Consider the following 26,813-nt stretch of genomic DNA (forward strand, 5'->3'; position numbering starts at 1 on the left):
GCTTCCTTTTGTGCGTGTCCAAAACTCTGTTCAATGCACCGGCACACAGACTCTCCTCCCACCTTGAACGCCAACTCTCAGACATTCTGAAAACAACACAGCAGTGACTGAAGCTGCTGGTTGCTTTCAATTCCATACAGCAAAACTCCAGCCAGTTAAAACTGGAGGAATCCCAGAAGGCTCGATACTTAAAAGGTACAGTGACTGTCCCTGGGCCATATGCTGGGGTATAATTGGACTGCCGTGATGTTGGAGTTTGGTAAGTATACTTTAGTAAAATGGATTTCAGAACTGAAGATTCTTCATGGGAATGAGTTCCAGGATCAATTATGAGACAGCGATTGAATTGGCTTTTCAAAAAAGCAAGGCAATGAGAACGCCAGAACACATCACTTACAGCAAGGATTAGTAATATTCTGTGAAGTTTTTATTCCTGTTGAGTATAAAGACATAGATGCACATATACAAAGACGTTTGTGTAGTGAGTCTGGTGGAGTCTATGCATTTTTACTGTGGCTCATGGTCAAACTTGGAAAACCTCTTTAGGGGATATTAGAACTTTTTTATGTATGTACTTTTTATCAAAAAGAAAAAGCAGTATATGTTCCCTATCAGTAAAGGGTTGCCTAGCATCAAACCAAGGCAGCCCCCACGGACAATATGGATTCTAAATGAAGGCTCTGAGCCTGAGTGAGAGACATACATTAGCCCTGTTTGCCTCTGCACTACCAAGCCACCAGGAGCAGGGGTGTGCTTTGCAGTGCTTTGTGATTCTTTGGGGGTTGAAAGTGCTGCATAAAATCAAGTCTAGTCTGTTTATGGGTGTAATTCCCTGTGCCCAGAGATCAGGATGTGTGCTGTGGTCTGAATTACAGTACATCTGATTCTCATTAACTGCTCGTGATTCCCCCCTGGATCCGGTTTCGCTGCCCTTTCTGAATTACTGTGCACATGGCTAGCTTCTGCAGAGTGTTCAACCATGGATGTCTGCAGTCTAGTCTGTTGCTCTGTTATAACCCATGCTTCAGTTGTAGTAGACACACACACACACACACACACACACACACACACACACACACGTTTCATGATCAAAGAGACTCACTGTGCTACATGTTTCTTCATTGGTGAGCTGATTACCAAATACAATGGAAAGGAATATGTAGTTTGACTTTCTTAGGCCCAGAGAAAAGAAACTAGACAATAAGTGTTCACCAGCACATGCATACTGCTCTAGACTGAACTGTGTCCATTTAACTTGGGTATGCTGACAATCTGGCCCCCAATATGATTTGGGGAAGGGACTTTTAAACAGTACAGGATTTATGAAAAATTAAAGACTCTAATAGCATTGATGGTTTCATAGGAGAGGAATACCAAGGAGGAACCTTTGTCCCTTGTGTATGACAACACCAAGGAAAGACCAGGTGGGTACATGGAGGGAAGGTGGCCATTTGCCCTCGCCAGGACAAACCATGCCGGTGCCCCATTCTACCCTCCAAAACATTAGGAACACAGATGCCCATTGTTTGAGCCTGGTCTATTCCACGATACTCTGTTATCCAACTGACAGCAATCCAACTGACTCAGACAGACGACAAGGACAGCTTCTCTCGAGTCCTTCTTCGTATAAGAACAGTGTTGCATACTTCTTAGCATGAGAAATATCTGTGTTTAATTGCCTACTGTGTGGCCAACATGCTCTGAATGCTCTGAATCCTTGGTGATTTTTAATTCATGAAGGCTTCCTCACAGCTCACAAATAAGTTAAGCTAATCTGTTGTTGTTGTTGGTGGTGGTGGTGGTGGTTTTTTGGTTTTTTGGTTTTTTTTTTTTTTTTTGACAGCTTGACACAAGTCAGAATTATCTGGGAAGGGGAGACTCAATTGAGAAAATATCCCCATCAGATTGGTCTTTAGACAAAGTCATGAGGGAATTTCCTTGATTGGGGTGCAAGGGTCCAGTCTAGAGATGGTATCACCCTGGACAGGTGGTCTTAGGTAGTATAAGAAAGCAGGCTGAAAGCAGGCTGGAGGAATGGCTCAGAGGTTAAGAGTGTTGCTGCTTTTTCAGAGGACTTAGGTTCCATTTCTCACACCTATATTGTAGCTCTCAGTAACTCCAGTCCCAGGGGGCTTGGTACCCTACTCTAGCCTCTGCAGACACCAGGCTCACAAGTGGTATACAGACATACCTGCAGGCAAAACACAAAAACAAAATTAAGTATATAATGGAAAGGAACAAAGGAGAGAGAGAGAGAGAGAGAGAGAGAGAGAGAGAGAGAGAGAGAGAGAGAGAGAGAGAGAGAGAACAAGCAAGTCATGGGGAGCAAGCTAGGAAGCAGCATTCCTCCATGGCTTCTGCTTCAGTTCCTGCCCCTGGATTCCTGCCTTGGCTTCTCTCAATGGATTGGGCTTCAGGATGTGTAAGACAAACAAAACCATTCCTGTAGAGACTGGTTTTGGTCATGGTCTTCATCACTGCAAAAGAAATCAAACCGAGATAGCTAAGGGACACTGTAAGGACAAGCTTCCAGGGTTCAGCCTTCAAAATCACACATGGAACTTTCATTCTTCCCCATACACTTTGGGTCAGGGGTTGGGGAATAAGAGTCTTCAAGTGACTCACGTCTACCGCTTTGCATTGGCTAAAGCAAGCCCCAAGGTTCACCTCAAGAAACTGAGGAAGCATTGCTCTTCCAAGTTCCTGGAAGAAAATGAACCAGGCATTTCCCTTGAGCAGTAAAGTATCCCAACCATCCTCTGAAGAACATGCTTTTACTCCTCTTGTTTTACAAATAAGACACAGATAGTTTATAGATCCGTGCCCTAGTTCACACAGCTAATAAACGGAGTAAAGTTAGCAGGCATAGCAAATCAAAACATACAGCACCTAGTTAAATTTGAATTTCAGATAAACAACAAATAAATTTTTAATAGAAAAATGTCCGAAATCTGAGTAAGGAATATGTTTACACTAAAAGAACGGCTGTTTATCTGAAACACAAACGTAACTTAGTACTTTGTGTTTTAGGCAGGCAACCTTAATCCAGGCAATCCTCAGACAGGGTTTTTTGGCTCCAGAGAAGAAGAATATTCTATTCAGTACCATTCTTTTGCCCTCGTGACCTTCTGTTGCCAAAGTTAATTTAACATTTATTCCTTAACTATATGACTAAGGCTGAGAGAAAATCTAGGACCTTGCTATTGAAAGGGGAAATATTTTGGAAATATTTTCCCAATGACCATTTCTTGATGAGGAAATAGAATCTCCCTGCAAAACTGGATCCTCCTGCATTCAGACATGTTTAGTGAGTTGCTGCCTAATGTTTCTCAGTTAATGGAAGGGAAGATGTGGGGCAGATAAACATAATGACAGTTAACCCCCCAAATCTTCCCCTGGGAGTTTGAAACTGGTCATATTTGCCTTTTTCATTATGAAGCACTTAGGCCAATAATGCCATTACGTTGTTTCCTCTGACCAAAGTTACTGAGAATTCAGGCTTGAGGGGTTGGATCCATACCAGTGGTAGAAGGTAGTGATGTCACCATGTGTGAGGGTGGGGGTGGGCATGACAGGACAGCTTTACAGCAAGCTGAATATTCTACATCTTTGTTTTGGTGTGTGTGTGTGTGTGTGTGTGTGTGTGTGTGTGTGTAGGTGTGGTGTGTGATATGTGTGTGCATGTTGTGTGTGTGCATGATGTGTGTATGATGCGTGTGTGTGTGTGTGTGTGGTATGGTGTGTGTGATATATGTGTGATATGTGTATGTGTATAGGAATGTGTGGTGTGTGGGGTATGTGTTGAGTGTGGTGAGTGGTATGTGTGTGTTGTCTGTGATATATGTGGTGTGTGTTTGTGTGTACATGTGTGTATGTGGCATGTGAGGTATGTAGTATGTGTCTCTGTGTGTGGTGTGGTATGTATAGCATGTGGTGTGTGTGTATATGTGTGTGGTGTGTGTGTTTGTATGTGCAGTGTGTGTGTGTTTGTATGTGCGGTGTGGGTGTTTGTGTGTGTGTGTGTGTTAAGTGTGTGTGTGGGGTGTGTGTGTTTAGTGTGTGGGGGTGTGTATGTACATCTATGAGATAGGAGGCAAAAGAGAACCAGAGGAAGATGTCCTGCTTTATCCCTTTCTGCCTTATTCCCTTGAGACTGGGTCTTTCCCTGAGTCTGAAGCTAGACTGATATTCATCAAGCCCCAGAAATCCTCCCATATCTACTCAATAGTACTGAGTTACAGGGACACAACCAGCCATATCTAGATTTTACACGAATGCTGGATCCAAACTTGGGTTCTCATGCTTGTGTATCAAGCACTCTTACCCGCTGTCACTCTGGTCCCAAGGTTCCACATTTTTGTAGATGTCTTAGGCAAGTAATTAAATGTTGACAATGGCTATAGTTGACATCTCATTAATATTTAATTAATAACTTCACCGCCTGGCACCGAGTCTGGCATGGAGTGTGAATTGTGTTTTTTTTTTATTTATTAACTTGAGTATTTCTTATATACATTTGAATTGTGTTTTTTGAATTAGTGGATGCTTAATGCCATATGAGGTTACTGATACCCTATAATGCCTATTTTGCAAATGAGAAACTGGAAGGTAGGCTAAGTGATCCTCTGATTAAAACCAGCCAACTTTAAAACGCATTGAGAGTAGGCAATGACTTTGATTTATCTGATGTGTTTGTGGGATTCCTCATTACTTCTCTTGATTTGACTTGGCCTTCCAAGGTCTGGCATCAGGCAACTGAAGCCAGTGACTCATGGCCCCCACTAGGATAATGACTAACAAGCCATTAGGAAGAATTGATTAGCATCCCCGATCCCTTGCATGAAAGGTAATCAGTACATGAGATTAGTTTCTCCTTGACATTATGTGGCCTGAATTTCACTTCTTAATCCTCTGAAAAATAAGACAAAACCTCTCCCTGGACTAGGTTTTAATCAAGGTGTTTCTTATAATTTGCTGATCCTAGCAAGTGAAATACTTTCATGAATTCTGTGTTTTACAGACATGACCTAAGTATTCCCAATCTGGAATAATTGTTTCATACAAAATCACCATTATACTCACCCCCTTTCTTCCTTCTTCCTTCCTTCCTTCCTTCCTTCCTTCCTTCCTTCCTTCCTTTCTTTCTTTCTCTCTTTCTTTCTCTCTTTCTTTCTCTCTTTCTTTCGCTTTTTCAGTACTGAATATTGAACCACAATACTCAATATGAAGTAGGCAAGTGCTCCACCACTGAGCTATGCCCCCAACCCAGGTTGGTCTTAATCTCACTAAGTTCAAAGACAGTGCCCAGTCCGTGCTCTTACCATGTGCTTTAGGGTAAGGACCAAGAAAAAGTAAATGAAAGCTATAGGAAGTTTGTTGTTGAGGCTGTTCAACTTTGATGTGTTCCTCTGTCTATTTGAAGATGAATATTCTACCCCAGGAACTTTCATAATGTAGCAGAAAGTTCTGCATGGAGGACACTCACTTTTGTATATTACTATGGTTCAGGTGCAGTCCTATTGTCTTTGTAAGGATTATAGTTTACAGCACCTGGCCCAGTCTTGTGGACTATTCTTTTTTTTTTTCTTTTCCGGAGCTGGGGACTGAACCCAGGGCCTTGCGCTTGCTAGGCAAGCGCTCTACCACTGAGCTAAACCCCCAACCCCCCTTGTGGACTATTCTAACACTGCTGTTGGATACCCAGCTTGGTAAAGCCAATGTGGATAGTAGGTTGGTAAGACCAATGATGAAGCTCAGTTGGTAGATTGCTTGTCTAGCACCCATGAAGCTGTGGTTTAGATGTTCAGTATTCATAAAAACAGGAAGAGTTTTATATACTGCAATATCAACTGTTGTGACCTGGAAGTAGGAAGACCTGGAGTTCAAGGTCATCTTTAGCTCCATGATGAGTCCAGGTCAGCCTAGGATACATGAGAGCCTTTTTAAAAGGAAAAATTAAGTTAAATTAAAATAAAAATGTATCTTGTTAATGTTTCCCATGTGGATCATGAATATACCATAAGGCCCAGCAATTCAACTCAATATTTACCCAACCATGTTGCATTCATGTCTTCATTAAAAGACACATTCTAGAATGTTCTAACAGCATTGTTAGTAATAGTCTCCAAGTAAGAATAACCTAAGTGTCCAGCAAGCTGGAAGGGGCTGTGTTTGTTTTGCTTCAATTGCTATGAAGAGACACCATGACCAAGGCAGTTTACAGAAGAAAGCATTTAATTGTAGGCTTGCTTACAGCTTCAGAGGGTGAGTCCATTATGATCATGGTGGGGAAATATGGTGAGAGGAGACAGGCATGGCACTAGAGCAGTAGCTAAGAGCTCACATCCTGATCCACAGGCAGCTGGGAGAGACTAAACCTGGTGTGGACTTTAGAAATCTCAAAGCCCACCCCCCAGTAACACACCTCCTCCAACAAGGACACACCTACTCCAACAAGGCTATATCTCCTAATCCTTTCCAAACAGTACCAGTAATTAAGGCTAAACGTATGAGCCTCTGGGGGTCGCTCTCATTCAAACCACCACAGTCACACAGTAGAATACTAGATGCATCAATGCAGAGGCTTTATCTACAACTGCACACAGAAGGATGAGGCAGTTCACAGTGTTCAACCTGGAAAGCGAGGCCCAGGAGACATGCTGGATGATGCCATTTTAAAAGGGTTTCTTAGATTAATTTTTTATGTGTATGATTGCTTTGCTTGCATGTATATATGCATATGAGCATGCCTGTTTGGCTAGAGACCAGAAGAGAGCATCAGATTCTCAGGAACTACAATTACAGGCTGTTGTGGTACCCACTGAATGCTGGGAATTGAACCTGGGACCTTTGGAAGTACAACAAGTGCTCTTAATACTAAACCACCTCACTAGTCCACATTTCTATAAAAACATTGTTTAAAAGATTTATTTATTTTTTTGTTATGTGAGTACATTGTCACCATTTTCAGATATATTAGAAGAGGGCATTGGATCCTGTGGTTGCTGGGAATTGAATTCAGGGCCTCTGGAAAGACAGTCAGTGCTCTTAACAGCTGAACCATTTCTTTAGCCCCATAATTTATAAATGTTAAAGTCAGGTAAACCGGGGCTGGGGATTTAGCTCAGTGGTAGAGTGCTTACCTAGGAAGCGCAAGGCCCTGGGTTCGGTCCCCAGCTCCGAAAAAAAGAACCAAAAAAAAAAAAAAAAAGTCAGGTAAACCACACTGTGAGGCACCAGACAGCTGCGTTGTCATATCCAGCAGTGTAAGGTCTGTTCATGAGCTCTGCTTCCCATGCTTGGCCCTTATGTATGACCTGCCCTTTGAGTGCAGTTGCATCGATGGGATAGAATATCACTTCTTAGGCTCTTAGTCTAAAGCGTGTCTTACAGTCTCAGGGTTTGAACACTTGTGGCACTACTTGGAAACCTAGAGAGCCTTTACAAAGTAGACTCTTACTACTATAAAGGACTCCTACTCCTACAAAGTGGCTAGATGTATTCGGCCACTAGAGCCAAGACTTTGAAGATTATACCTATCCTGGCTTTGTTGTAGCTTTCTCGGAATCCTATTTGCCAACATATGAGCCAGCTTCCTTTACATGCTCTAACTGCCAGGAACTATGGAATGCCTTCACCTCCTGAATGGACTGAAGTAAACCCTTCTTCTCTTTAGTGGTCCCATCCAGGTGTTCCTGTAACACTGACCAGAAAATAACTGGTCTATCACTCCTGTCGTTAGAATTCCTAATTACCCAGCAGGCAATCTAAAGTGGGCTCATGTATCTGGGTGAGCTCTTGAATGAGCAGAAATAGAAGCCAGAGGGAAAAGCTCTTTCTAACCTAGAAAGAAGCAATAGCTGTGAACTGCTTATGGGGACTATTGTCAGCCTCTAGGAGCCAAGAGTGGTACCTAGCTGACAAGATGCAGGGCAATGGGACCTTAGGTATGCAGTCACAGAAACGAAATCCCGACAGCTTGAGTGAGCGCAGGTCCTGGAGGAGGAGCCAAACTCTGGCTGACACCTTATTTCCCACATGGAAAGGCTGGGAACTGAAGGTCTAAGATGCCTGTGCACTGACAAAGCTGCATGGTTTTAACCAGCTTGGTCTGTAGTGATGGGCTTCATAAGGACAGAGAGCTGCAGATGGCAGGGGAGGGAGGGGCTGCAGATGTGCTGGAAGTACTCTCCATCTCCATCAAGCTGTGGCTAGGTAAGAACACTGAACTTGTGGAGTCACCAAGCTTCACATCTAGAATGGATATACTTTTCTCTCCATACTTTATGTGTGACGGGAAAAAGGATTTTCTTTTTTAAAAAAAGCTGGGGAGATGGCTCTGTGGGTAAAGGGCCTGCCTTGAAAGCACAGAGTCGGGGTTGGGGATTTAGCTCAGTGGTAGAGCGCTTGCCTAGCAAGCTCAAGGCCCTGGGTTCGGTCCCCAGCTCCGAAAAAAAAAAAAAAAAAAAGCACAGAGTCGATTTTGATCCTTAGAACCCACATTAAAAAACAACAGGCCTGGCTTGGTGGCGCACACCTTTACTCTCAGCACTCTGTAGGTACAGGCAGGCAGATTTCTGAGAGTTCGAGGCCAGCCTGGTCTACAAAGTGAATTCCGGGACAGCCAGGGTGACACGGAGAAGCCCTGTCTCAGAAAACCAAACCAAACCAAACCAAACCAAACCAAAGAACTAAGCAACCACATGAAGTAGCATGCATGTGTGATACCAAGATGGGACTTTGTAGACAGATGGATCCCTGGGGCTTACTAGCCCCCTACTCTAGCCTACTTGGTGAGTTCAAGGGCAGTGAGAGACCCTATCTTCTCTCCAAAAGGAAATAATACTTGAGGAACAACATCCAAAGTTGTTCTTGGACTTTCACATGCATATTCATATGTGTGCATGAACTGGAGTGCATATACACAAATTCAACATACATGGGCACATAAAAGCCAAATGGTGGAACAAGCTTATTTATGCTGATCTTAGGAATCCAGAACCCAAAAGACACCCAAACCTGGAGCCACTGTGCTAGGTTGTGCTGAAGCTGGCCCTCTCCAGCCATGGTCAGGCAGTGAAAACCTCCGCATGGTGGGGCAACTTAGGTGGATTGCTGCAAAAAAAAGAGAGGAAAGAAAACCAACAAGACACTTCATTCTTTAGACTGAATTAGACTTGTGAGATAATGCCATTTTGATTATGCAGGGAACCTTCCTATTAATTCTAGTCACTCCTCAGTGAGGCCACAGGTGACTGGTTATTGCTGTCACTCTGGCCCTCCTCCTCCCAGGGACCAGCAACAATTGTGTCTAGGAAAGAGTATGACCTTTTGTCCCTGCTGCCAACAATTGAGGATGCAGTGACAGATAAGAGAGAGGTACAAGTTCACTTAGGGTGTTTGTATGGGAAGGCATCCTTAGGTCATTGCTTTCTTTAAAGATGAAACAAATCAGGCTGTGGAAAACCATCTTCAAAAACTCACCAGTCATTTAAGCAAAATCAAACAACTACAAAAATTAAACCTTTCTACATGCCTATAAAAAAGATTCACTTCTCCAAACAGGACCATTACTAACTCTTGAGCTCCTTGTTTATTCTTTAAAAACAATCTGCTGCAGGGCAGAGGGAAGGTAGGGGTGGTGGGACATGTTTCAGTCTCACAAATGTGGGGATAATGGCAGGCTGGTCCTTGTTAGTTTGAAGATAACCTGACCTACATAGCAAGACACTGTTAGAAAGAAAGAAAGAAAGAAAGAAAGAAAGAAAGAAAGAAAGAAAGAAAGAAAGAAAGAAAGAAAGGAAGGAAGAAAGGAAGAAAGAAAAGAAGGAAGAAAGGAAGAAAGAAAAGAAGGAAGGAAGGAAAAAAGGAAGGAAGGAAAGAAAAGGATGGAGGAAGGAAGCAGGGAGAGTGAGAATTGGGGAAGAGGGAAGAAGAGAAATGAATGAAGTAAAGATCAAGAACTGGACATTTACTAATTGTTTAGAATGATAGCAGAGTACATTTCAAAAACTGCACTGTCTAATACATGTGGCCATTTAGCTCTTGAAACCTTATTAATCTGTTATTCATATGGCTATATATGGTATAGAGGGATTTTAATCCAGCAACATGGCTACTTTGGTCACAACCAAAGACCTTCAAGATCTGTGTGATCCAGCTGAAATTCAGACATGCCACATATCTTTATTCCTTCTGGCTGGGATATAGATACACACTTAGTACACAACTTTAATCCCAAACAATGACAGCAAATTGAAGGGCAGACAAAGTAACGAATCAGAGAACGGTTTGACAGAATGAGTCAGAGCCAACAGAGTCTGTACCCAACTCTTATGGGAACAGATAGGAAAAGGAGGTTATTTAAGAGCAGTGTAGGAAGAAAGGGTCAATTGGGAGTGAGTGCGGTACAGTGGAGTTGAGCCAGTTGAAACTAGAAAATAAGGAGACAGAAGATTAAAACAGATTGCCAGAGTTAGAGGCCAAGCAGAGCAATTCAGTGAGAAGCTGAGAGAAGTCAGGTTGAATCAGTCAGCTTGGAGAGGAGTTTGAGCCAAAATAGCTGAGTTGAACCAGCCAGCCAGAGTTCAGAAAGAACTAGAAAGGATGAGCTTATTCTGCAGCAGGCCTCCAAGAGGACAGTTACATAAGGTGAATAAAAGTTACTTTTATATCATGAAGAACTTCAGATTTAAAAAAACAGTGCACTATCTCATGAAATTGTATAATGTATTTTATATGTTAAAAATGATTATTTGGGCATATAAGTCTATATAGCATGTTTGAAATCTTAGATTATACAGGATGTTGGTCTGTGGCTCATGATAGATTTCTGTTGGATAGTGTCTTAGTGTCTTAGAGACACAAAGACCAAAGCAACTCTTTTAAAGGATAGCATTTAATTGGGGCTGGTTTACACTTTCAGTGTTCAGTCCATTATCATCATGGCAAAAAGCAGGGCAGTGTACAGGTAGACATGATGCTAGAAAAGGAGCTGAGAGTTCTACATCTTGATCTGAAGGCAGCCAGAAGACTGTTTTCCAGGCATCTGGGAGGAGGATCTCATTGCCCACACCCACAGTGACACATTTCCTTCAACAAGGCCACACCTACTCCAACCTCCACACCTCCTAATAGTGCCACTCCCTGGGCTAAGCATATTTAAGGCTGGAACCTTGAAGGTATTTCACAAAAGATATATACAAGGGAAAAACTAGGGTCTTAATTAAATTATATCATCATTATTATCATTTGTGTGTGTGTGCGTGTGTGTGTGTGTGTGCGTGTGCATGCGTGTGTGTGTGTGTGTGTGTGTGTGTGTGTGTTTCTAGGGACTAAGCCAAGGTCCTCACACATAGTAGGCTTATTTTTAATGATCTTTTTCTTTTTAGATTATAGATACAGATTGATTACCCCTTATCATAAATATTTGAAACCAGAAGTTCCAAATGCTTCAGATTTTGAGTTGTGAATGGGTGGGGGAGGTTGAATATTTGCATAATAAGTCATTTTAATGATGGTATAAAAAAGCTAAAATGAAATTCATTTATATTTTATAACAAGCTTTTGCATGTAGCCTAAAGGTAATTTCATACGTTTATTGTGCTGTCATCTTGACTATAATCTGTTACACGAGATAAGGTGTCCTGGTTGATTTTTGTTAACTTGACACAAGCTAGAATTATCTGAAAAGATGAAACCTAATTGAGAAAAATGCCTTCATCAAATTGCCTATAGGCAAGTCTGTTGGGTACTTCTTGATTAATGATGGATGTGTCAGGGTCCAGTCCACAGACAGGGTTTAGGGGTAGGAGTGGGGTTTTCATCCCTGGGCAGGTGACTCTTGGTTGTATAAAGAAGCAGGCTGAGCAAGTCATGAGGAGCAAGCAAGTAAGTAGCATTTCTCTATGGCTTCTGCTTCAGTTTCTGCCTCTAGTTTCTAGTCCCGAGTTCTTGCCTTGGCTTCCCCTGATTGATGGGCTATTGGCCAAAGAAGCCTTTTCTTCTCCAAGTTGCTTTTGATTATGGTATTTATCACAGCAATGAAAAACTAGGGGATCATATCTGAAATTTTTAACTTGGGGTAGCATGTAGAACTTAAAAAGGTTTAGATGTTGAGATGTTTGGGGGTTTAAATTTTTCATAGCAGGAATAACACAGCAAGAAAAAAAACCAGAGACATAGAAAGTCATAATAATGTAGCAAAATCTCCCATAATGGAAATTATGGTTTGTATTTACATTATGGCATATATCATATATATGATATATATGTATAATTGTCTGCTCTGAAAATTTTAACTAATCAGCATAATTCTTTTCCATAATAACACGGATGTAAGTATTTTTCCATAAAATGTAGTATATCAAATATCTTGCTTACTAATTGTGTTGAGTTTTCTTATAAGTTCTTCTACATGAAAATTGGTACTGCTGTTGATGATGATTCCATATGTACCTCTTAAGATACTTGTACAATCATTTTTTTAGGATTTATTTCTTAGAAGAAACATTTCTGAATAAAAGAGCAGAAACAAAAATATTTGGATCCATATAGTACCTTCTTTGGTAGGTTTTTGTTTTACTCTTGGCAATAACCTCCCAGGCAGAAAGAATATTTAATTGCCCCATAAGCTTATTGAACAGATCACCTCTTAAAGGTTGCCTTTTCATGTACCTTTTCAACTTTTCAATTTGTTATAGCTGAAAAATAAGTTAGGGTTTCTTATGGAGAGATCAAGTTGAAATAATGAAGGACTTCTCTAATTCTTGAGTCATTATCTGAGGAACTCCCCAGTGGTCGATGTTGGTCTCAATCAACTTTGAGCAGAATTCTAGAGACCTATGTGGCTCAAAAAAGCAATCTAAGTGTAAGGATGTTTAAACAAAGGCTCTAAAGAAAATAAACACTGATATCAGCTTGTCAGGTAAAGTCCCTGTGGTTGTTTAAATAAGAATGGTCCCCATAGGCTCTTATATTTGCGTGTTCAGTCATCAGGAAGTGGAACTGTTTGAAAGGATTAGAAGGATTAGGAGGTGTGGCCTTGTTGGAGGAAGTGTGTCATGGGAGCGGGCTTTGAGGTTTCAAAAGCCTATACCAGTCTCTCTACTTCTGCCTGCTGCTTATGGATCAGGATATAAAGCTCTCAGCTAGCTCCTCATTGCCATGTGTGCCACCATGTTCCCCACCATAATGCTAATGTCCTAATCTCTGAATCTGTAAGCAACCCCCACCCCCAGCTGAATACTTCCTTTTATAAAAGTTGCCTTGGTCAAGATGTCTCTTTACAGCAGAACAGTGACTAAGACAAGTTGGTACCAGAGACTGGAATATTTCTGTGACAGGACTCACCATGTTATTGTTTGGAGAATTATGTAAGACTTTGGGACTTTGAAATAGAAAAGTGGTTGAATGCTTTAAGCAGGTCTTATTGGGTCATTTTAGTAGAATAATTGAAGACAGTAGTGCTGAGAATATGTGGATCATCAATTCCAGCTCAAGGGTTTCAGAGAGGGAAGGCTATTAAGTGGCCTAGAAACCATTCTTGTGATATTTAGCAAAGAATGTGGTTACTTTTGGCCCTCATCCTAAAATCAGCTGGAGGTTAAATTGAAGAGTTTTGGATAAATGGTGTTGTGAGAGGAGATTTCAAGACAGCCTAGAATTGACTGCCATGCAGTTATTAGAAAATACTCTTATGCAGATATATAAGGAAAAGGAGCAAGGAGAACAAAAAGACATATAAAATGTACAGTTTGAAAAGAAAAGAAATGCCAGGAGGTGTAATAGAGTCTTGTGCTTAAGGACATAAAATGTTTAAAAAAAAAAAAGCCTGGTGCTAAATGGAATAAACGGAATGGAAACCTCAGGGCAACACCTCAGCTAAGCTTAAAGACAAGCTTACAAAGTAAAGAAAGCCACCAGCAACAGAAAGCTGATATAGAGGTAGTTGAACATGGGGGCCCCATCAAGCAGCAGAACGTGGCAGTGTGGGCCACATGGTTCTGGCTTTAGAACTAAAGAGATAAGTAAGGGGTTGTGGAATCTCCTTCTGGACCTAAGGAAAGCCACTGAGGACAGGTGCATGTTAGGGCCTAAGAGGCCCAGAGAGGCCTCTTGCCTGAATCTGTGAAGGTAAATCCTGGATTGTGTTAGAGACCCCAAGATGTTAGAGATGCCAGAGTCATGGAACATCTGCCAAAGAAATCTGCTAAAAGAGTATGGAAGCATCTCCAGAAAGAGAGAGGTATGTTGCTTTCAAGAAAATGGAAAGGTGTTGGGGATATGAAGAGTGTTTTGACATCAGACATGGAGATACAGAATTTGGAGTTTACCCTGATGATTTTTGGTCTTGCTTTGGTCTGGTATTTACTCACACTGCTCCCTTTACTCCCTTTTGGAATGATAATATGTATTCTGTGCCATTTTATATTGGAAGTATGTGATCCACTTATATATTTTGATTTTATAGGGGGTTGCAGTTAAGAGATTGCTATAAGCTCTTGTCTGGGGACAATCTGCTGCTGCACACCAGGAAAAATCTAAAGAGATTAGATTGTAAGAAAAATCAAAGGCACGTTTCAAAGACTTGTATTATAGGCATTTCATCAGTTTGTAAGACATGAGTCTGGAGTAGCCAGTAGTTTGGTTCTTGAATGATCTCTGAATTGTGTTGAATCACTCACTTGGGTGAGCGAGTCAGGATCCTGTCATGAGACAGGTGGAAGGAAAAAAACCCAGTCAGAATATTTTCTCTAGCAACAAATGTGATGTGGTGATGAGGGGATGGTGATGTGGACCAAATGGGTGACATCAATCAAGAGACAGCATGGTCAACGGGTGATGTTAGTCAAGAGAAGGCATGGTACAGCATATCAGTGTTTCAGCTAAGTCTGAGAGTTGTGGTAAGTCAGCTTATAGAAAGGAGATGTTTATATAATTGTGGAAGGGAGAGTGGTCTGTGGCGAATACATGGATAAAAATAATGTGAGGTAGCAAGCAACAAATACTCATAATTGATAACATCATATTTCTGAGTGACCAGACACAAGAAAAGGTACAGAATGGAGGATTCTCCCCCACCCTGTGTGTGTGTGTGTGTGTGTGTGTGTGTGTGTGTGTGTGTGTGTGTGATCACTATGAATTTCAGAAGAACCTTTGGATTTTTTAAACAGTGTTAAAACTGAAAGACTATAAGACTATGGAGACCCCTGAAGTTGGACTGAATGTATTTTTGCATTAAGATATGGCTATAAGCGTCTAGGGTCAGGAAGTAGAATGTGATGATTTGAATAAGAATGGCTCTTATAGGCTCATATATTTGAATGTTAGTCACCAGAGAGTGGGACTTTTTAAAGGTTTAGAATCCTTAGAAGGCATGCCCTTGGAAAGGAGGTATATTGCTAGGGGTGGGTTTTGAGGTTTCAGAAGCCGATACCAGGCTTAGCCTCTCTAGCTCTTCCTGCTGCTTATGAATCATGATATAAAGCTCTTAGCTAGAGCCCCTTGGCCATGTGTACCACCATGCTCCCCACCATAATGATAGTGTACTACCTCTGAAACTGAAAGCGAGCCCTTGATCCAACACTTTCTTTTATAAACGTTTCCTTGGTTGTTATGTTTCTCCACAGTAATAGAACAGTCACTAAGAGAGTCCCTTTAACCAAGACCACATGCAACACAATAAATGAGATCTCGGGGTTATTTTCACTACACTTGAATCTATGAGTGTTTTTTGTTTGCTTTGTTGTTTTGTTTTGTTTTTGGTGTAAGTAACAACTCACTTAGTACAAGTACATAATTTCAGCCTCCTTGCCTAGTGCTTGGGTCTTATTTCTACTCAAGAAGCACTGTTAGGTTGAATTGACTTTGAGGAGGTCATGAATGCCAACTAGCCTGACCACGGTCAAGGTAGAATCAGAACTACCATGCAGGATTTCCTGTCATAGGCTGTATTCTAGAAATGTGCCTCAGTCCTACAGTGAATAATTCCAGGACTCAAAGCCATGAAATTAATGTTCTGTATGATACATTTCTCTTCTGTGAAGAAAAAAATGAAAATGCCACCTAGGAGAATTCCAAGAGTGCTTAATCATAAATTCATAACAAGCTTAGAATGCTAGCTTTTCAAGCAGTGCCTCCGTGCCCAATTGCTATAATTAGGTGAATTAAAAGAAACATTCAGTGCCATGTACCCAATCATCATGCTAGTAGTGACAGCATTAGTTTTTAGAAATGTATTCTAGAAACCTTTTCGTAAAGTACACACATAGCTCTAAGGACTTAAAACCCATAGATTAACATCAATTGGTTGGGGATGAAGCTCGATTGGTAATGCTTGCCTAGTACGCAGAAAGTCCTGGGTTTGACCCTCAGCAATGCACAGCCGTGTGTGGTGGTATATGTCTATTATCCTAGCACTTAGGAGCTAGAGGTAGTTAAGATCAGATACTCAGATCATCTTTTGGCTACTGTGTTGGTTTGAATGAGAATATGCCCTCGTGGGCTCATAGATTTGCATCCTTAGTCCCCAGATAATAAATTATTTGAGAAGGGTAAGGAGGTGTGGCCTTGTTGGAGATCTGTCACTGGGGGTAGACTTTGAAGTTACAAAGCCCGTACTGGGCCTATCGTCTTTTTCTCTGCCTGCTGCCTGAGGATCAAGACGTAAAGCTTTCAGCTACTGTTCCGGTGCCATGTTTGTCTGCTTTCTGATCATGGACTAACCCTCTAAAACTGTAAGCAAGCCCCCAATATTAAGCATTTTCTTTTATGAGTTGTGTTGGTCATGGAGTCTGTTCACAGTAATAGAACAGTGACTAGGACATAGGGCACTATCAAAAGTCCCTACTGTGGGAGTGAAGGGGAAACTTTGAGTCTTTAAAGAACTCATGGGATTGGCCCCAAAAGGAAGGAGGCAATGTCTAAAATCTTGTATCACCAATCCACTAAGTCTTTTTTTTTATTTTTTAAGTAACATGTCTGTTTGTAAGCATTTCTCCTTTCCCCCACTGGATCTCAGGCTCTCCAGAGGTGGCAGAGAGTAAATAGGAAGTAGAGCGAGGAGAGAAGCAGCCTTCCCCCTGCTCCCACCATGAAGTAGATCTGAACTGCTGGGGAGAAAAGCTAGAAGTGTACCACATTGTCATCTTAATATCTGAAGATGGGATTAAAATTAGCAATTGTTTCCAAGTAAGCTATGGTATTTGCTCTGGACATTAACCTGGGAAACAAAATGAAAATACAGCAACAAAGGTTTAAAGATAGCAGTATAGAACATAAATTTGGATCTTTCTATCACTTTATCAAATCCAGCTCAATTAGTTAGCGTCTTGCTAGCCACTCTTGCTGTATATGATGGGTAACTTTCACTGTCAACTTGACTGAATCTCCAACCATGAAATGTATTTCTGGCATATTTGTGGGAAGATTTCTACAGACATTTTACTGAGGAGGGAAAACCAACCCTGAATGTGGGAAGCATCCTCCTATAACGTGGTGAGCTGAATAAAATTGGAGGAAATGAGAATATCAGCTGGGAACCTGTGTCCGTCTCTCTCTGCTCGTGACTCAGACACAATGTGACCAGCTGCCTTACATTCATGCCACTATGTCTTTTCTGCCATGATGGACTGTATCCCCTCAAACCACAAGCCTGACCAAATGCTTCCTTCCTTACGTTACTTTTGTCAGTTATTTCGTGCAATAGCACCAAGAAAAATAAGTAGCACGCCACGTGGAAGTCCAGACCATTGCAGGTCACCTGAGTGATGGACAGTCAAATGTGATTTGTTAGAGACATAATAAAGACACACTGCTAAGGCCAGACGGTTCTCTCACAGTAAAGAGACCACTGCACCATGGATCTGGATCATGAGTCATTGTTAGAAATGCTGAACCTCAGACCCTACCTGAGATATACATAATGACATTCTGCATTTTAACCAGACCCCAGGGTGATTCATATTCATTTTACAGTTTTGATTAGTTGGTACTAGACTATAAACAGGGGCTTCATTCAAGCTAAGCACAGACTTTATCACTAAGGTATAGCCACAAACCCACATAGTCTTTTCTTTTGTTGGTACTGGAATTAAACCCAGAGTCTTATTTGCATAGTTTAAGATGCATTGATTAGAGAACCCAATCTAAGCCTGGTGACAGCTGTGCATGCCTTTGGTCCTAGCACTTGGAAGGCAGAGGCAGGCAGAAGTCTGAGTTCGAGGCCAGCCTGGTCTACAAAGCAAGTCAGGGCTAAAAAGAGAAAAACCTGCTTTGAAACAAACAAATGAACAAGCAAGCAAACAACAAAAAAGAAAAAACCCTAAACAAACAAAAAAACAGATTCCCAAAATAAAAACTCAGTATATTTTGGATTATACTTATAATATATATAAGTATACAGGAAATACCTTTTTATTGTTTTGTTTTATTTTATTTTGAGACAGGGTTATTCTGTGTGGCCCAGAAAAACCTGGAACTCAAAATCCCCCAGCCTCTGTCTCTTGAGTGACTGGGATGGCGGTGTGTAGCACTACACTCTATGATAAAATTCTCATTCTCCTCTCACTACTGTGGCATGCTGAATTAGAAGGAATTTAAAATTGTGAGTCCATAGCTATGTTATCCTGGCCAGATCATTTCTAGAATTCCATGGTTTCTTGTAGTTTGTGTGATCACTGGCATTGAAAACCCCTATCTGACTTTCATTATTCAGACATTCAGTAATTCTGAGAAACTTTTTTTTTTCTGAGGCGCAAGGAAAAATTAAAGCCTCTCTGAGGTTTAATAAAGACTGTGATAAATTGCTTAATGAGTTTCTGCGCTGCTTCGGTGATGAAGGGTCTTGTCCATGCGTCAAGCTCATTGACTGGTCCTTTGTGGTAGCGGATAAAAAGTAATTTCCGGTTTAATAATAATTATGGCCACTGCACTGAGGAGGAAGCAGATTGATAAGAAGATTATTGCTAAAACAAAATGATATTTAGAGTGACAAGTGGCTAGTCTCTAGATTGTGCTGGAATGACAGGTAGGTTCTCTTTTTGTCCAGTAGAACTCTGGTCTCCGGGCTTGTCATGAATTGTCTTCACCCAGTGCACCATTTCAGTTCTATTTGTTCTTGAAATTGATCCTGAGGTTTTAGCTTGTAAGATTAACTTTCTACCAACCGAGCTACATCCCTGTTTATTTGAAAAATGTAGCTAATTGGGATTGTTTTGGTCTACAACATTTTTTTTTTGAAGGAAAGAAGAATTGCTCTGTTGAAAAACAAGAATCAAGTGCACTGATAGAAATTCATCGTCGGGTAGTGTGCACCAAGGAGAATACTGAGTGCTTGAGAGTACATTCCATGAGCATCCCTGACCTGCTGTGACCTTGTCAAAGTCTTCTTCCCCTCTGTCCTTCCCCTCTGTAGTCCTGAAGGAACTGGATTGGTCAGTTCCAATCTGCCTGGGGTTGAGAAGTACAGTTAGGGCCTCAAGCAACCTGAACAGGAAAGAAGTGATCAATTAGTAATGTCTGCTCTGAGCGAGGGACTTAGGGAGGGAAACAAGGAAATTCCATTTGTCTGCAAATTCCCTCCTGAGCTAGAAGATCTCTGAGGACATTGATTGCTTTAAATATTTCATCCTGAAAACATTTACAGAAAAAGCTGTATAATAGAAAAAAATCTAAAGAAATAAACTGATTTCTAGATTTATTATTGTTATTTTGCGGTCTTTTAACAGCTTGAAATATGTTTTTCTGTCTTAATAGCCACCTGCGGGACAAGCTCTGAGGAAAAGAAAAATGCGCCTGGATTTAACAGAAATTCAGTGTGAGGTATCTGCTGGGTCGGAAGTGATTTATGTAAGGAATTCTGTTTTGTTAGAACATAGGTTGTTGTTCCATTCGGAGCCCTTTATATGAAACAGATGCCCAATCTATAAATCAGGTACCCCGCAGTAAAGGAGATGGTGTTTTGTATAAATTATGGGGCGTAGAGGAAGTTGAGGCGTGGACGAACAAATTTTCTTTGGCGTTTGGTGTAGGAGTCGTTTTACCAATCATCTCTCTGTGGTGCTCTCCCGCCAGCCCTCTGTTTCTATTAAGGGGATTGGTAATGGGGACAGAGCTGGAAAGTGTGTGGAGAAACTTGTCTTTGACCTCACAAGTTCCTCCTCAGTCTTCAGGTCTACTCTGACCCAGGGCAGATGCATGCATTCCTTCCAGCCTCTGTGGCCTTTAGTTTTGGTTCAAATGGAACCCTCCCCCTCCCCCTCAAGAAACTAGATCAGAGTTCTTTTTCAGAGTTCGAAGAAGGAACCCATTTTTTCTTTTTCATTTTCTTTGGCGATGCATTTTTGCCTTCCTGTATACAAGGTAGTGGGGCTGGGCAGATGGCTCAGTCAGTGAAGTGCTTGCCAGGGAAACATGAGTACCTGGATTCTGTCCTCCAAACCCACGTTAAGTCAAGCAGGAGTGCACTTGTAATCCCAACGCTTAGGAGGAAGATACAAATGGATTCTTGGGGCTCACCTGTCAGTAATCTATCCTACCATACTTGGAAAGTTCTAGGCCAGTGAGAGACTCAGAAAACATGGCGGAAGTGGATAGCATTGAGGAAAAAGAGCAAGGGTTGTCTTTTATACACACGTGTGCATAAATTTGCTTTCCCTATTCCTGTTAACTCCCCGATGGACAGTTCTGGTAGAGACGGTTAGCTGATCATTCCCATAGAATGGAAGCTGCAAGACCCTTCACTCACTCATTGCTCTCTAACTCTGAGCATGAGACCTATGACTGGCCACCCAGGTCACAGTTACAGTGCATGAAATGGACCAGAAAATGTTCGAATGACAGGTAATCCAAATATGGGTTTCAACTGATTTTGAAAGCACTTCCTTTTAGAAAAATGTTTACTTTCTTTATTTTGAGCTTGTAATATGAGGTGACACTGTATTTACATGGTTAAAAACAAATGAAGAGGAATTCAATGGGGCTGGTGACACAGCTCAGGGATAGAGGGCTTCTCTAGCACTAGGAAAAAAACCAAAAAGAAATCAAAAGGAATTGTTATTCTAAGTCCTGACTCCAAATTTCCTATCTCCTGGCCTCTTCTTAGTAACAGGTCTTATTCATGTGTTGTGTGGCTTCTGGCTTTTATTTGTATATAAATATGCTACTCTGTCATTTTTATAGCAACTTCGATGCCCTGTAATGTTTTGCATTCTTCAGTCTCACTGGGTGGTTTTCCTGAGCTGTTTTCTGCAAGGGACAGAGAGCCTTCTCCTTCTCCAGCTGAGCCCCCACACCACCATACCGTGGCTTATTTGCCTTACAGTGGCAGGGGCCCTTGTTCAGCGCATTGTTCCTGCTCACAGCTCTAACAGGGCATCGGTGTCACTTTGCTTACCGCTGGTTTAGGTGCTGATATAAAACAAATCCCTCGGAGTTGAATTGTTTCGTGAAAAGCCAGTGCGTTTGTAATTTGGACCGCCATTGCCAGTTAGGTCCCCAAAGGACTGTATCATTTCTCGCTCTTGCCAACAGTGTAGGAGAGTGCAGAATTCTGTTATTTGTTCCAGAACGTGTTATAAAACTTGGAGACTGAATCTTTGCCAGTTTAATACGTAAAAATGCTATCCCTGCATAGCACTGCCCTGTAGTTGTCTTATTGTCAGGGAAGTTGAACAGCTTTAATATAGCCAAGAGCAACTTACGTTTCTCTTTCTGTGACCTGTCAGCGCTTTGAGATTATTTTTTTTTTCATGAAAAAAATCTACTCTAGTTCCCGAATATATATCTTAAAGTTCTGAGGTAAGCCTGTGCTCTCATTTAACTTTCTAAGCACTCAATTTGGGTTGAACTGGTCAATGTTGTTACTGGGTTTTTTTTTTTATGTTTGTGTGTGTGTGTGTGTGTGTGTGTGTGTGTGTGTGTGTGTGTGTGTGTGAGCTCGTGTGGGAGGGTGCAAGTGTACATTTGTGCATGTACAAGGGGAGACCTGAGGTTAATATCAGGAGTCTTTCTTGATTGGCCTTCCACCTTATTCTTCTGAGTCTCCTCCCAATCCCCGTCTCCCTCTCTTAGAGTCTCGCTGCACAGCTCTGGCTGGCCTGGATTTTGCAGATATCTGCTTCTGTCTCCCAGAATACTACAACCAAATTTGTATCCCAACAACTTTGAGGCAGAGTCTCTTAATAAAATCCAGAGCTTACCTATCTGGCTAGTTTTGATGGTTTGAATATGCTTGGCCTAGGGAGTGGCACTATTAGGAGGTGTGGCCCTGTTAGAGTAGGTGTGTCACTGTGGACATGGGCTTTAATACCCTCGTCCTAGTTGCCTGGAAGCCAGTCTTCTCCTGGCACCCTTCAGATGAAGATGTAGAACTCTCAGCTCCTCCTGAACCATGCCTGCCTGGTTGTTACCACGCTCCAGCCTTGATGATAATGGACTGAACCTCAGAACCTGTAAGCCAGCCCCAATTGAATGTTGTCCTTAAAAAAGTTGCCTTGGGGGCTGGAGAGATGGCTCAGCGGTTAAGAGCACCCGACTACTCTTCCAGAGGTCCTGAGTTCAATTCCCAGCAACCACATGGTGGCTCACAACCATCTGTAATGAGATCTGATGCCCTCTTCTGGTGTGTCTGAAGTCAGCTACAGTGTACTTATATATAATAAATGAATAAAATCTTTAAAAAAAAAAAAGTTGCCTTGGGGGGTTGGGGATTTAGCTCAGCGGTAGAGCGCTTGCCTAGCAAGCGCAAGGCCCTGGGTTCGGTCCCCAGCTCCGGAAAAAAAAGAAAAAAAGAAAAAAAAAGTTGCCTTGGTCATGGTGTCTGTTCACAGCAGTAAAACCCTAACTAAGACACTGGTCTTACTTGTTGGTCATCTGCCCCAGGGATGGCTGTTTCTACCTTGAAAGGCTGGAATTACAGGACAAGTACCTCTACCAACTAATATTTATGTGGACTCTAGGAATCCGAATTCTGGTCCTTTTGCTTGGGTGGTGCTTGGAAACACCTTCCCAGTCTGAGTTGTCTATTCGTTTTTGTTGCTTGTTTATTTTTTTTTAAGAAAATAGACTTTCAGAATGGCTGAGTAACTGACAGGCCACACTATCAGGAAAAGACAAACCTGAATTCCATGGCGGTCTTACTCACAAATCAGCCAGGGGTGTGCAATGTTTGTAGCCCAACATTGCTATTTATAGATCATGCTGGAGAGCTGCACAACTAAGTTATCAAAAAGAAAAGGGTAAGAAAAACAAAACAAATAAAACTGAAACAAATCTCAATGAATGTGTTGGTCATGTTCAAACCTATTCTGGGGCACTTGCCACCTATGGGTTGGATGTCCTGCCTGAGGCATGAGTCTTAGACAATAGCAGAGTTAAGTTAACTCACTTGAACTAGTTCTTACTTCCAAACATGCCAGCAGATGGTTGGAGACTGAAGCTACTACACATTCATTCTGGGGGTGTGTGAAAGTCCTGAGGAAACCAAAAATCCAACACATACAGTCCACCCAGCCAATAGTCCCCAAGGAGACTGGTGTGCAACATATACACAGCAAGCCCATGAAGCCACAACAAAGCAGAGAAGACAACCCAACCTTTGTCATACAGAAAAAAGGTCACACAGTGTCACAAAGTGGTAAAGGCCACTAGACAGCAAGCACATAAGACAGACTTCACCCCACTTGGCTTCGTACTAGGGGTCGGGAAATTGCAGGATGATGCAGCCCTTTGGCCCTTGCTGCCCTGCATCCAGCTTGTGGGAACCCGGGTCTTAAGTGGGCCTGAAGCCCTTCCCCAAGGTCCTCTAGCTGCCTGCCCCCTGCCTGGAGGCCCTGAGGTGCCTTAGAAGACTATTTCCCATCCTGTGTGTCCGTCCTCTGTGTTTAAAATTGCCTGTGCTGCAGATGAGAACTGGAACTGGCCCCCAAAGAGAAAAGTGAATAAAAAATGTGGTTCGTTTACAGCTCTTGACAAATCTGCAAGATTGGACACAAGTGCATTACTAAATGATTAAAACCTCAGCTTCTCTGCTCTGGGAGTCAGTGTGGGAGTGTATTAGATTACCGCTGAATAACGTAATCACGGCAGCTTTCTGACAGCTCAGACATAGCAGCCAGGTTGCCCCTCTTCACTCTAGTTACCAACTGCATTCGAAAGCCATCTTCCTTCCGGCAAGTTTCCCCATTTTCCTTTCCTTTAGTTTACTGTGACTCAATAAAATATGAACCCTCTGGATTGCGACTTACTTAAAGCAGCAGTCACAGTTTTGTTTTTTATATGCAGGGTAGAAGGCGTGTGGTAACAGGATTCAGGAAGTGTCTTTCCTTGGTGTAGACACTTAGGGGGCAGGAAGGATGTGGGGCCCTTACATAAAGGAAGGAGAATCAGATGAACGGGGATTTGCCGTGTGTTTAATTAAAGTGCTTCTACCTTGTGCTTGCTGGCATTCACTCTACTGGTAGGAATCAATTTCTGAATTTCTTCCAGATGTCCATATTTGATGACAATCAAAGCAGAAACGTTCCCAGGAGGGAATAATTGCTTTGGTTATTGGTAAGCTGGCTGTGAGTGGTTAGCAAAAACACAGAGCAGCTGGTACAACATGGTGCCTAGATGGAAGTCCCTTCCTTCTGTTTTCTTCCTTGTATGTTACAGCCACTATGACATTTTTCTGTTTTAGCTCCATAGCTTCTAAGCCAGTATTCTCAACCTGTGGGGCACAGCCCTTTTGGGTTTGACAGACCCTCTCTTAAGGGTCACTTAAGACTATCAGAAAACACAGATATTTACATAACGATTTATAACAGTATCAAAGTTATAGTTATGAAGTAGCAAAGAAATTAATTTTATGGTGGTGTTGGTGGTGTCACCGTAACGTAAGGAACCGGATGTAGCAGTAGGAAGGTTGAGAACTATGGCTTTGAGCAGTCAGAAAGGGCAGAGCAGGGGTTAGGGAGACATCTTAGTTGGAAAAGTGCTTGCCCATAAGAACATGAGTACCTCTAAAACTCACTCTAAAAATTCCCAAGAGGTGGCATGTGCTTGTAATTCCAGGACTAGAGGTCCTTGCTGGCCAATCTGTCAGTGAATCCCATAAGTCAAGAGAGAGTCTGACCCTTCTCAGAAAGGAAGAAAGAAAGAGAGAGAGGGGGGGGAGAGAGACAGAGAGAGACAGAGAGAGAGAGGAAAGGAAAACAGGTTCTGTTGAATGACAGTTGAGTTTGACTTCTAGCCTGTGTAGGTATGCACACATACATGCCCCCCCCCCAAAACACATATACACATACAAGGTCAGGGCAGAAAAGGCAAGCAGCAAGCATAACGCAACACTGCCAATCTCCGGCACTCTCTGTCACACAAGGCTTATTTCTCAACTGTTTGCGGTCATCTGTGTCCTTGTCTTGTTGAATGTCCCTTTAAGATTTTGTGGACTGTTTCATCAGCCACTGTTTCCTTCCACATCTGACAGCATATCATAGGGATGCATTTTGTGGTGATCTGAATGAAAATGGTCCCCGTAGACTCATAGGGAGTTTCATTATTGGAGGTGTGGCCGTGTTGGAGTAGGTGTGGCCTTGTTGGAGGAAGTGTGTCGCTGGAGGTGGGCTTTGAGTTTTCAGAAGCTCAAGCCAGGCCTAGTGGCTCACTGTCTTTTCCTGCTGCCTGCAGATCTGGATGTGGAACTCTCAGCTTCCTCTCCAGCATGTCTGACTGCAGGCCACCAAGCTCCCCACCATGATGGAGTGAACCTCTCTCTGAACTGTAAGCCAGCCTCAATGAAATGTTTTCCTTCATAAGAGTTGCTGTAGTCATGGTGTCTTTTCACAGCAATAAAACCCTAACTAGACACATTTAATATCTTCAGAGTAAGCAAGTTGTCTAAGGTAATACTACTAAAAATGGCCATGCTAGAACCTGGGCCAGGCATATCTGATTTTGAGGCCATGTGATCTTACATACCAGAGTGTTCCGTGGAAGAGACTATTCTTTTTTTTTTTTATCTTTATTAACGTATTTCTTATTTACATTTTGATTGATATTCCCCTTCCCGGTTTCCAGGCCAACATCCCCCTAGCCCCTCCCCCTCCCCTTCTCTATGGGTGTTCCCCTCCCCATCCTTCCCCCATTACCGTACCCCCAGTGAAGAGACTGTTCTTATAGCCAGGGCTGTAAGGAGAGGATACCATTGAGAGAATCCCAGTATTCCTGGACCAGTTAGATCAAGATGTTCTTGGGCTAGGGTAGACCAGTCTCTAGTACATGTGACAAGGAGACACAACACAGCTGTCTGTAAAGGAATTACAGGACACTGTCCATCAAGTGGACAATAAATAAACCTGATTTTATTATGACTGGTAATAGTCAACTCAAATTGAAGGGAAAGTTAATGGGGTGAAATTCAAAGGCTGGCGAAAAGGATGATAGGAGAGGTCAAGTGAAAGCTTAAAAGCTATACTTTTTTTCCCTTTACATATTTGAAGTCACATTTCTTTACAAAGATCTTCATGTCTAGAGTGCCCTTTGATTGAGTGTATTTTAAATAGAGGCAGTCAGAATTCCATGACCATGATAAAAATTTAAGGATTTGACAACTACAAAAAAAAAAAATCTTGAAAGTCATTTTAGAAAAAGGAAGCAAGTATCTTCTTGGCATCTGACTTTTTTTTTAGTGGATCCCTCCCTCCGCTCTCATTCTATCTGCCCCCCCCCCCGCACCCCCTTCACATGTAAGCATGTTTGTGGAAGTCAGAGGTCTTTCTGGGTTATTCTTCACCTTGTACGAGACAGGTTCTCCAAATATTCTGGAAGTCACT

At 42.0% G+C, this 26,813-nt stretch overlaps 1 pseudogene; it reads left to right on the forward strand.

The window, feature by feature from the left end:
* Positions 1–246: 246 nt before the first annotated feature.
* On the forward strand, positions 247–19,820 carry Ssbp1-ps1 (single stranded DNA binding protein 1, pseudogene 1; annotated as a pseudogene).
* The last annotated feature ends 6,993 nt before the right edge of the window (positions 19,821–26,813 follow it).

This window comes from Rattus norvegicus, chromosome 4 (genome assembly GCF_021556685.1).
Source record: "Rattus norvegicus strain SHRSP/BbbUtx chromosome 4, alternate assembly SHRSP_T2T, whole genome shotgun sequence".
Taxonomy (NCBI): domain Eukaryota; kingdom Metazoa; phylum Chordata; class Mammalia; order Rodentia; family Muridae; genus Rattus; species Rattus norvegicus.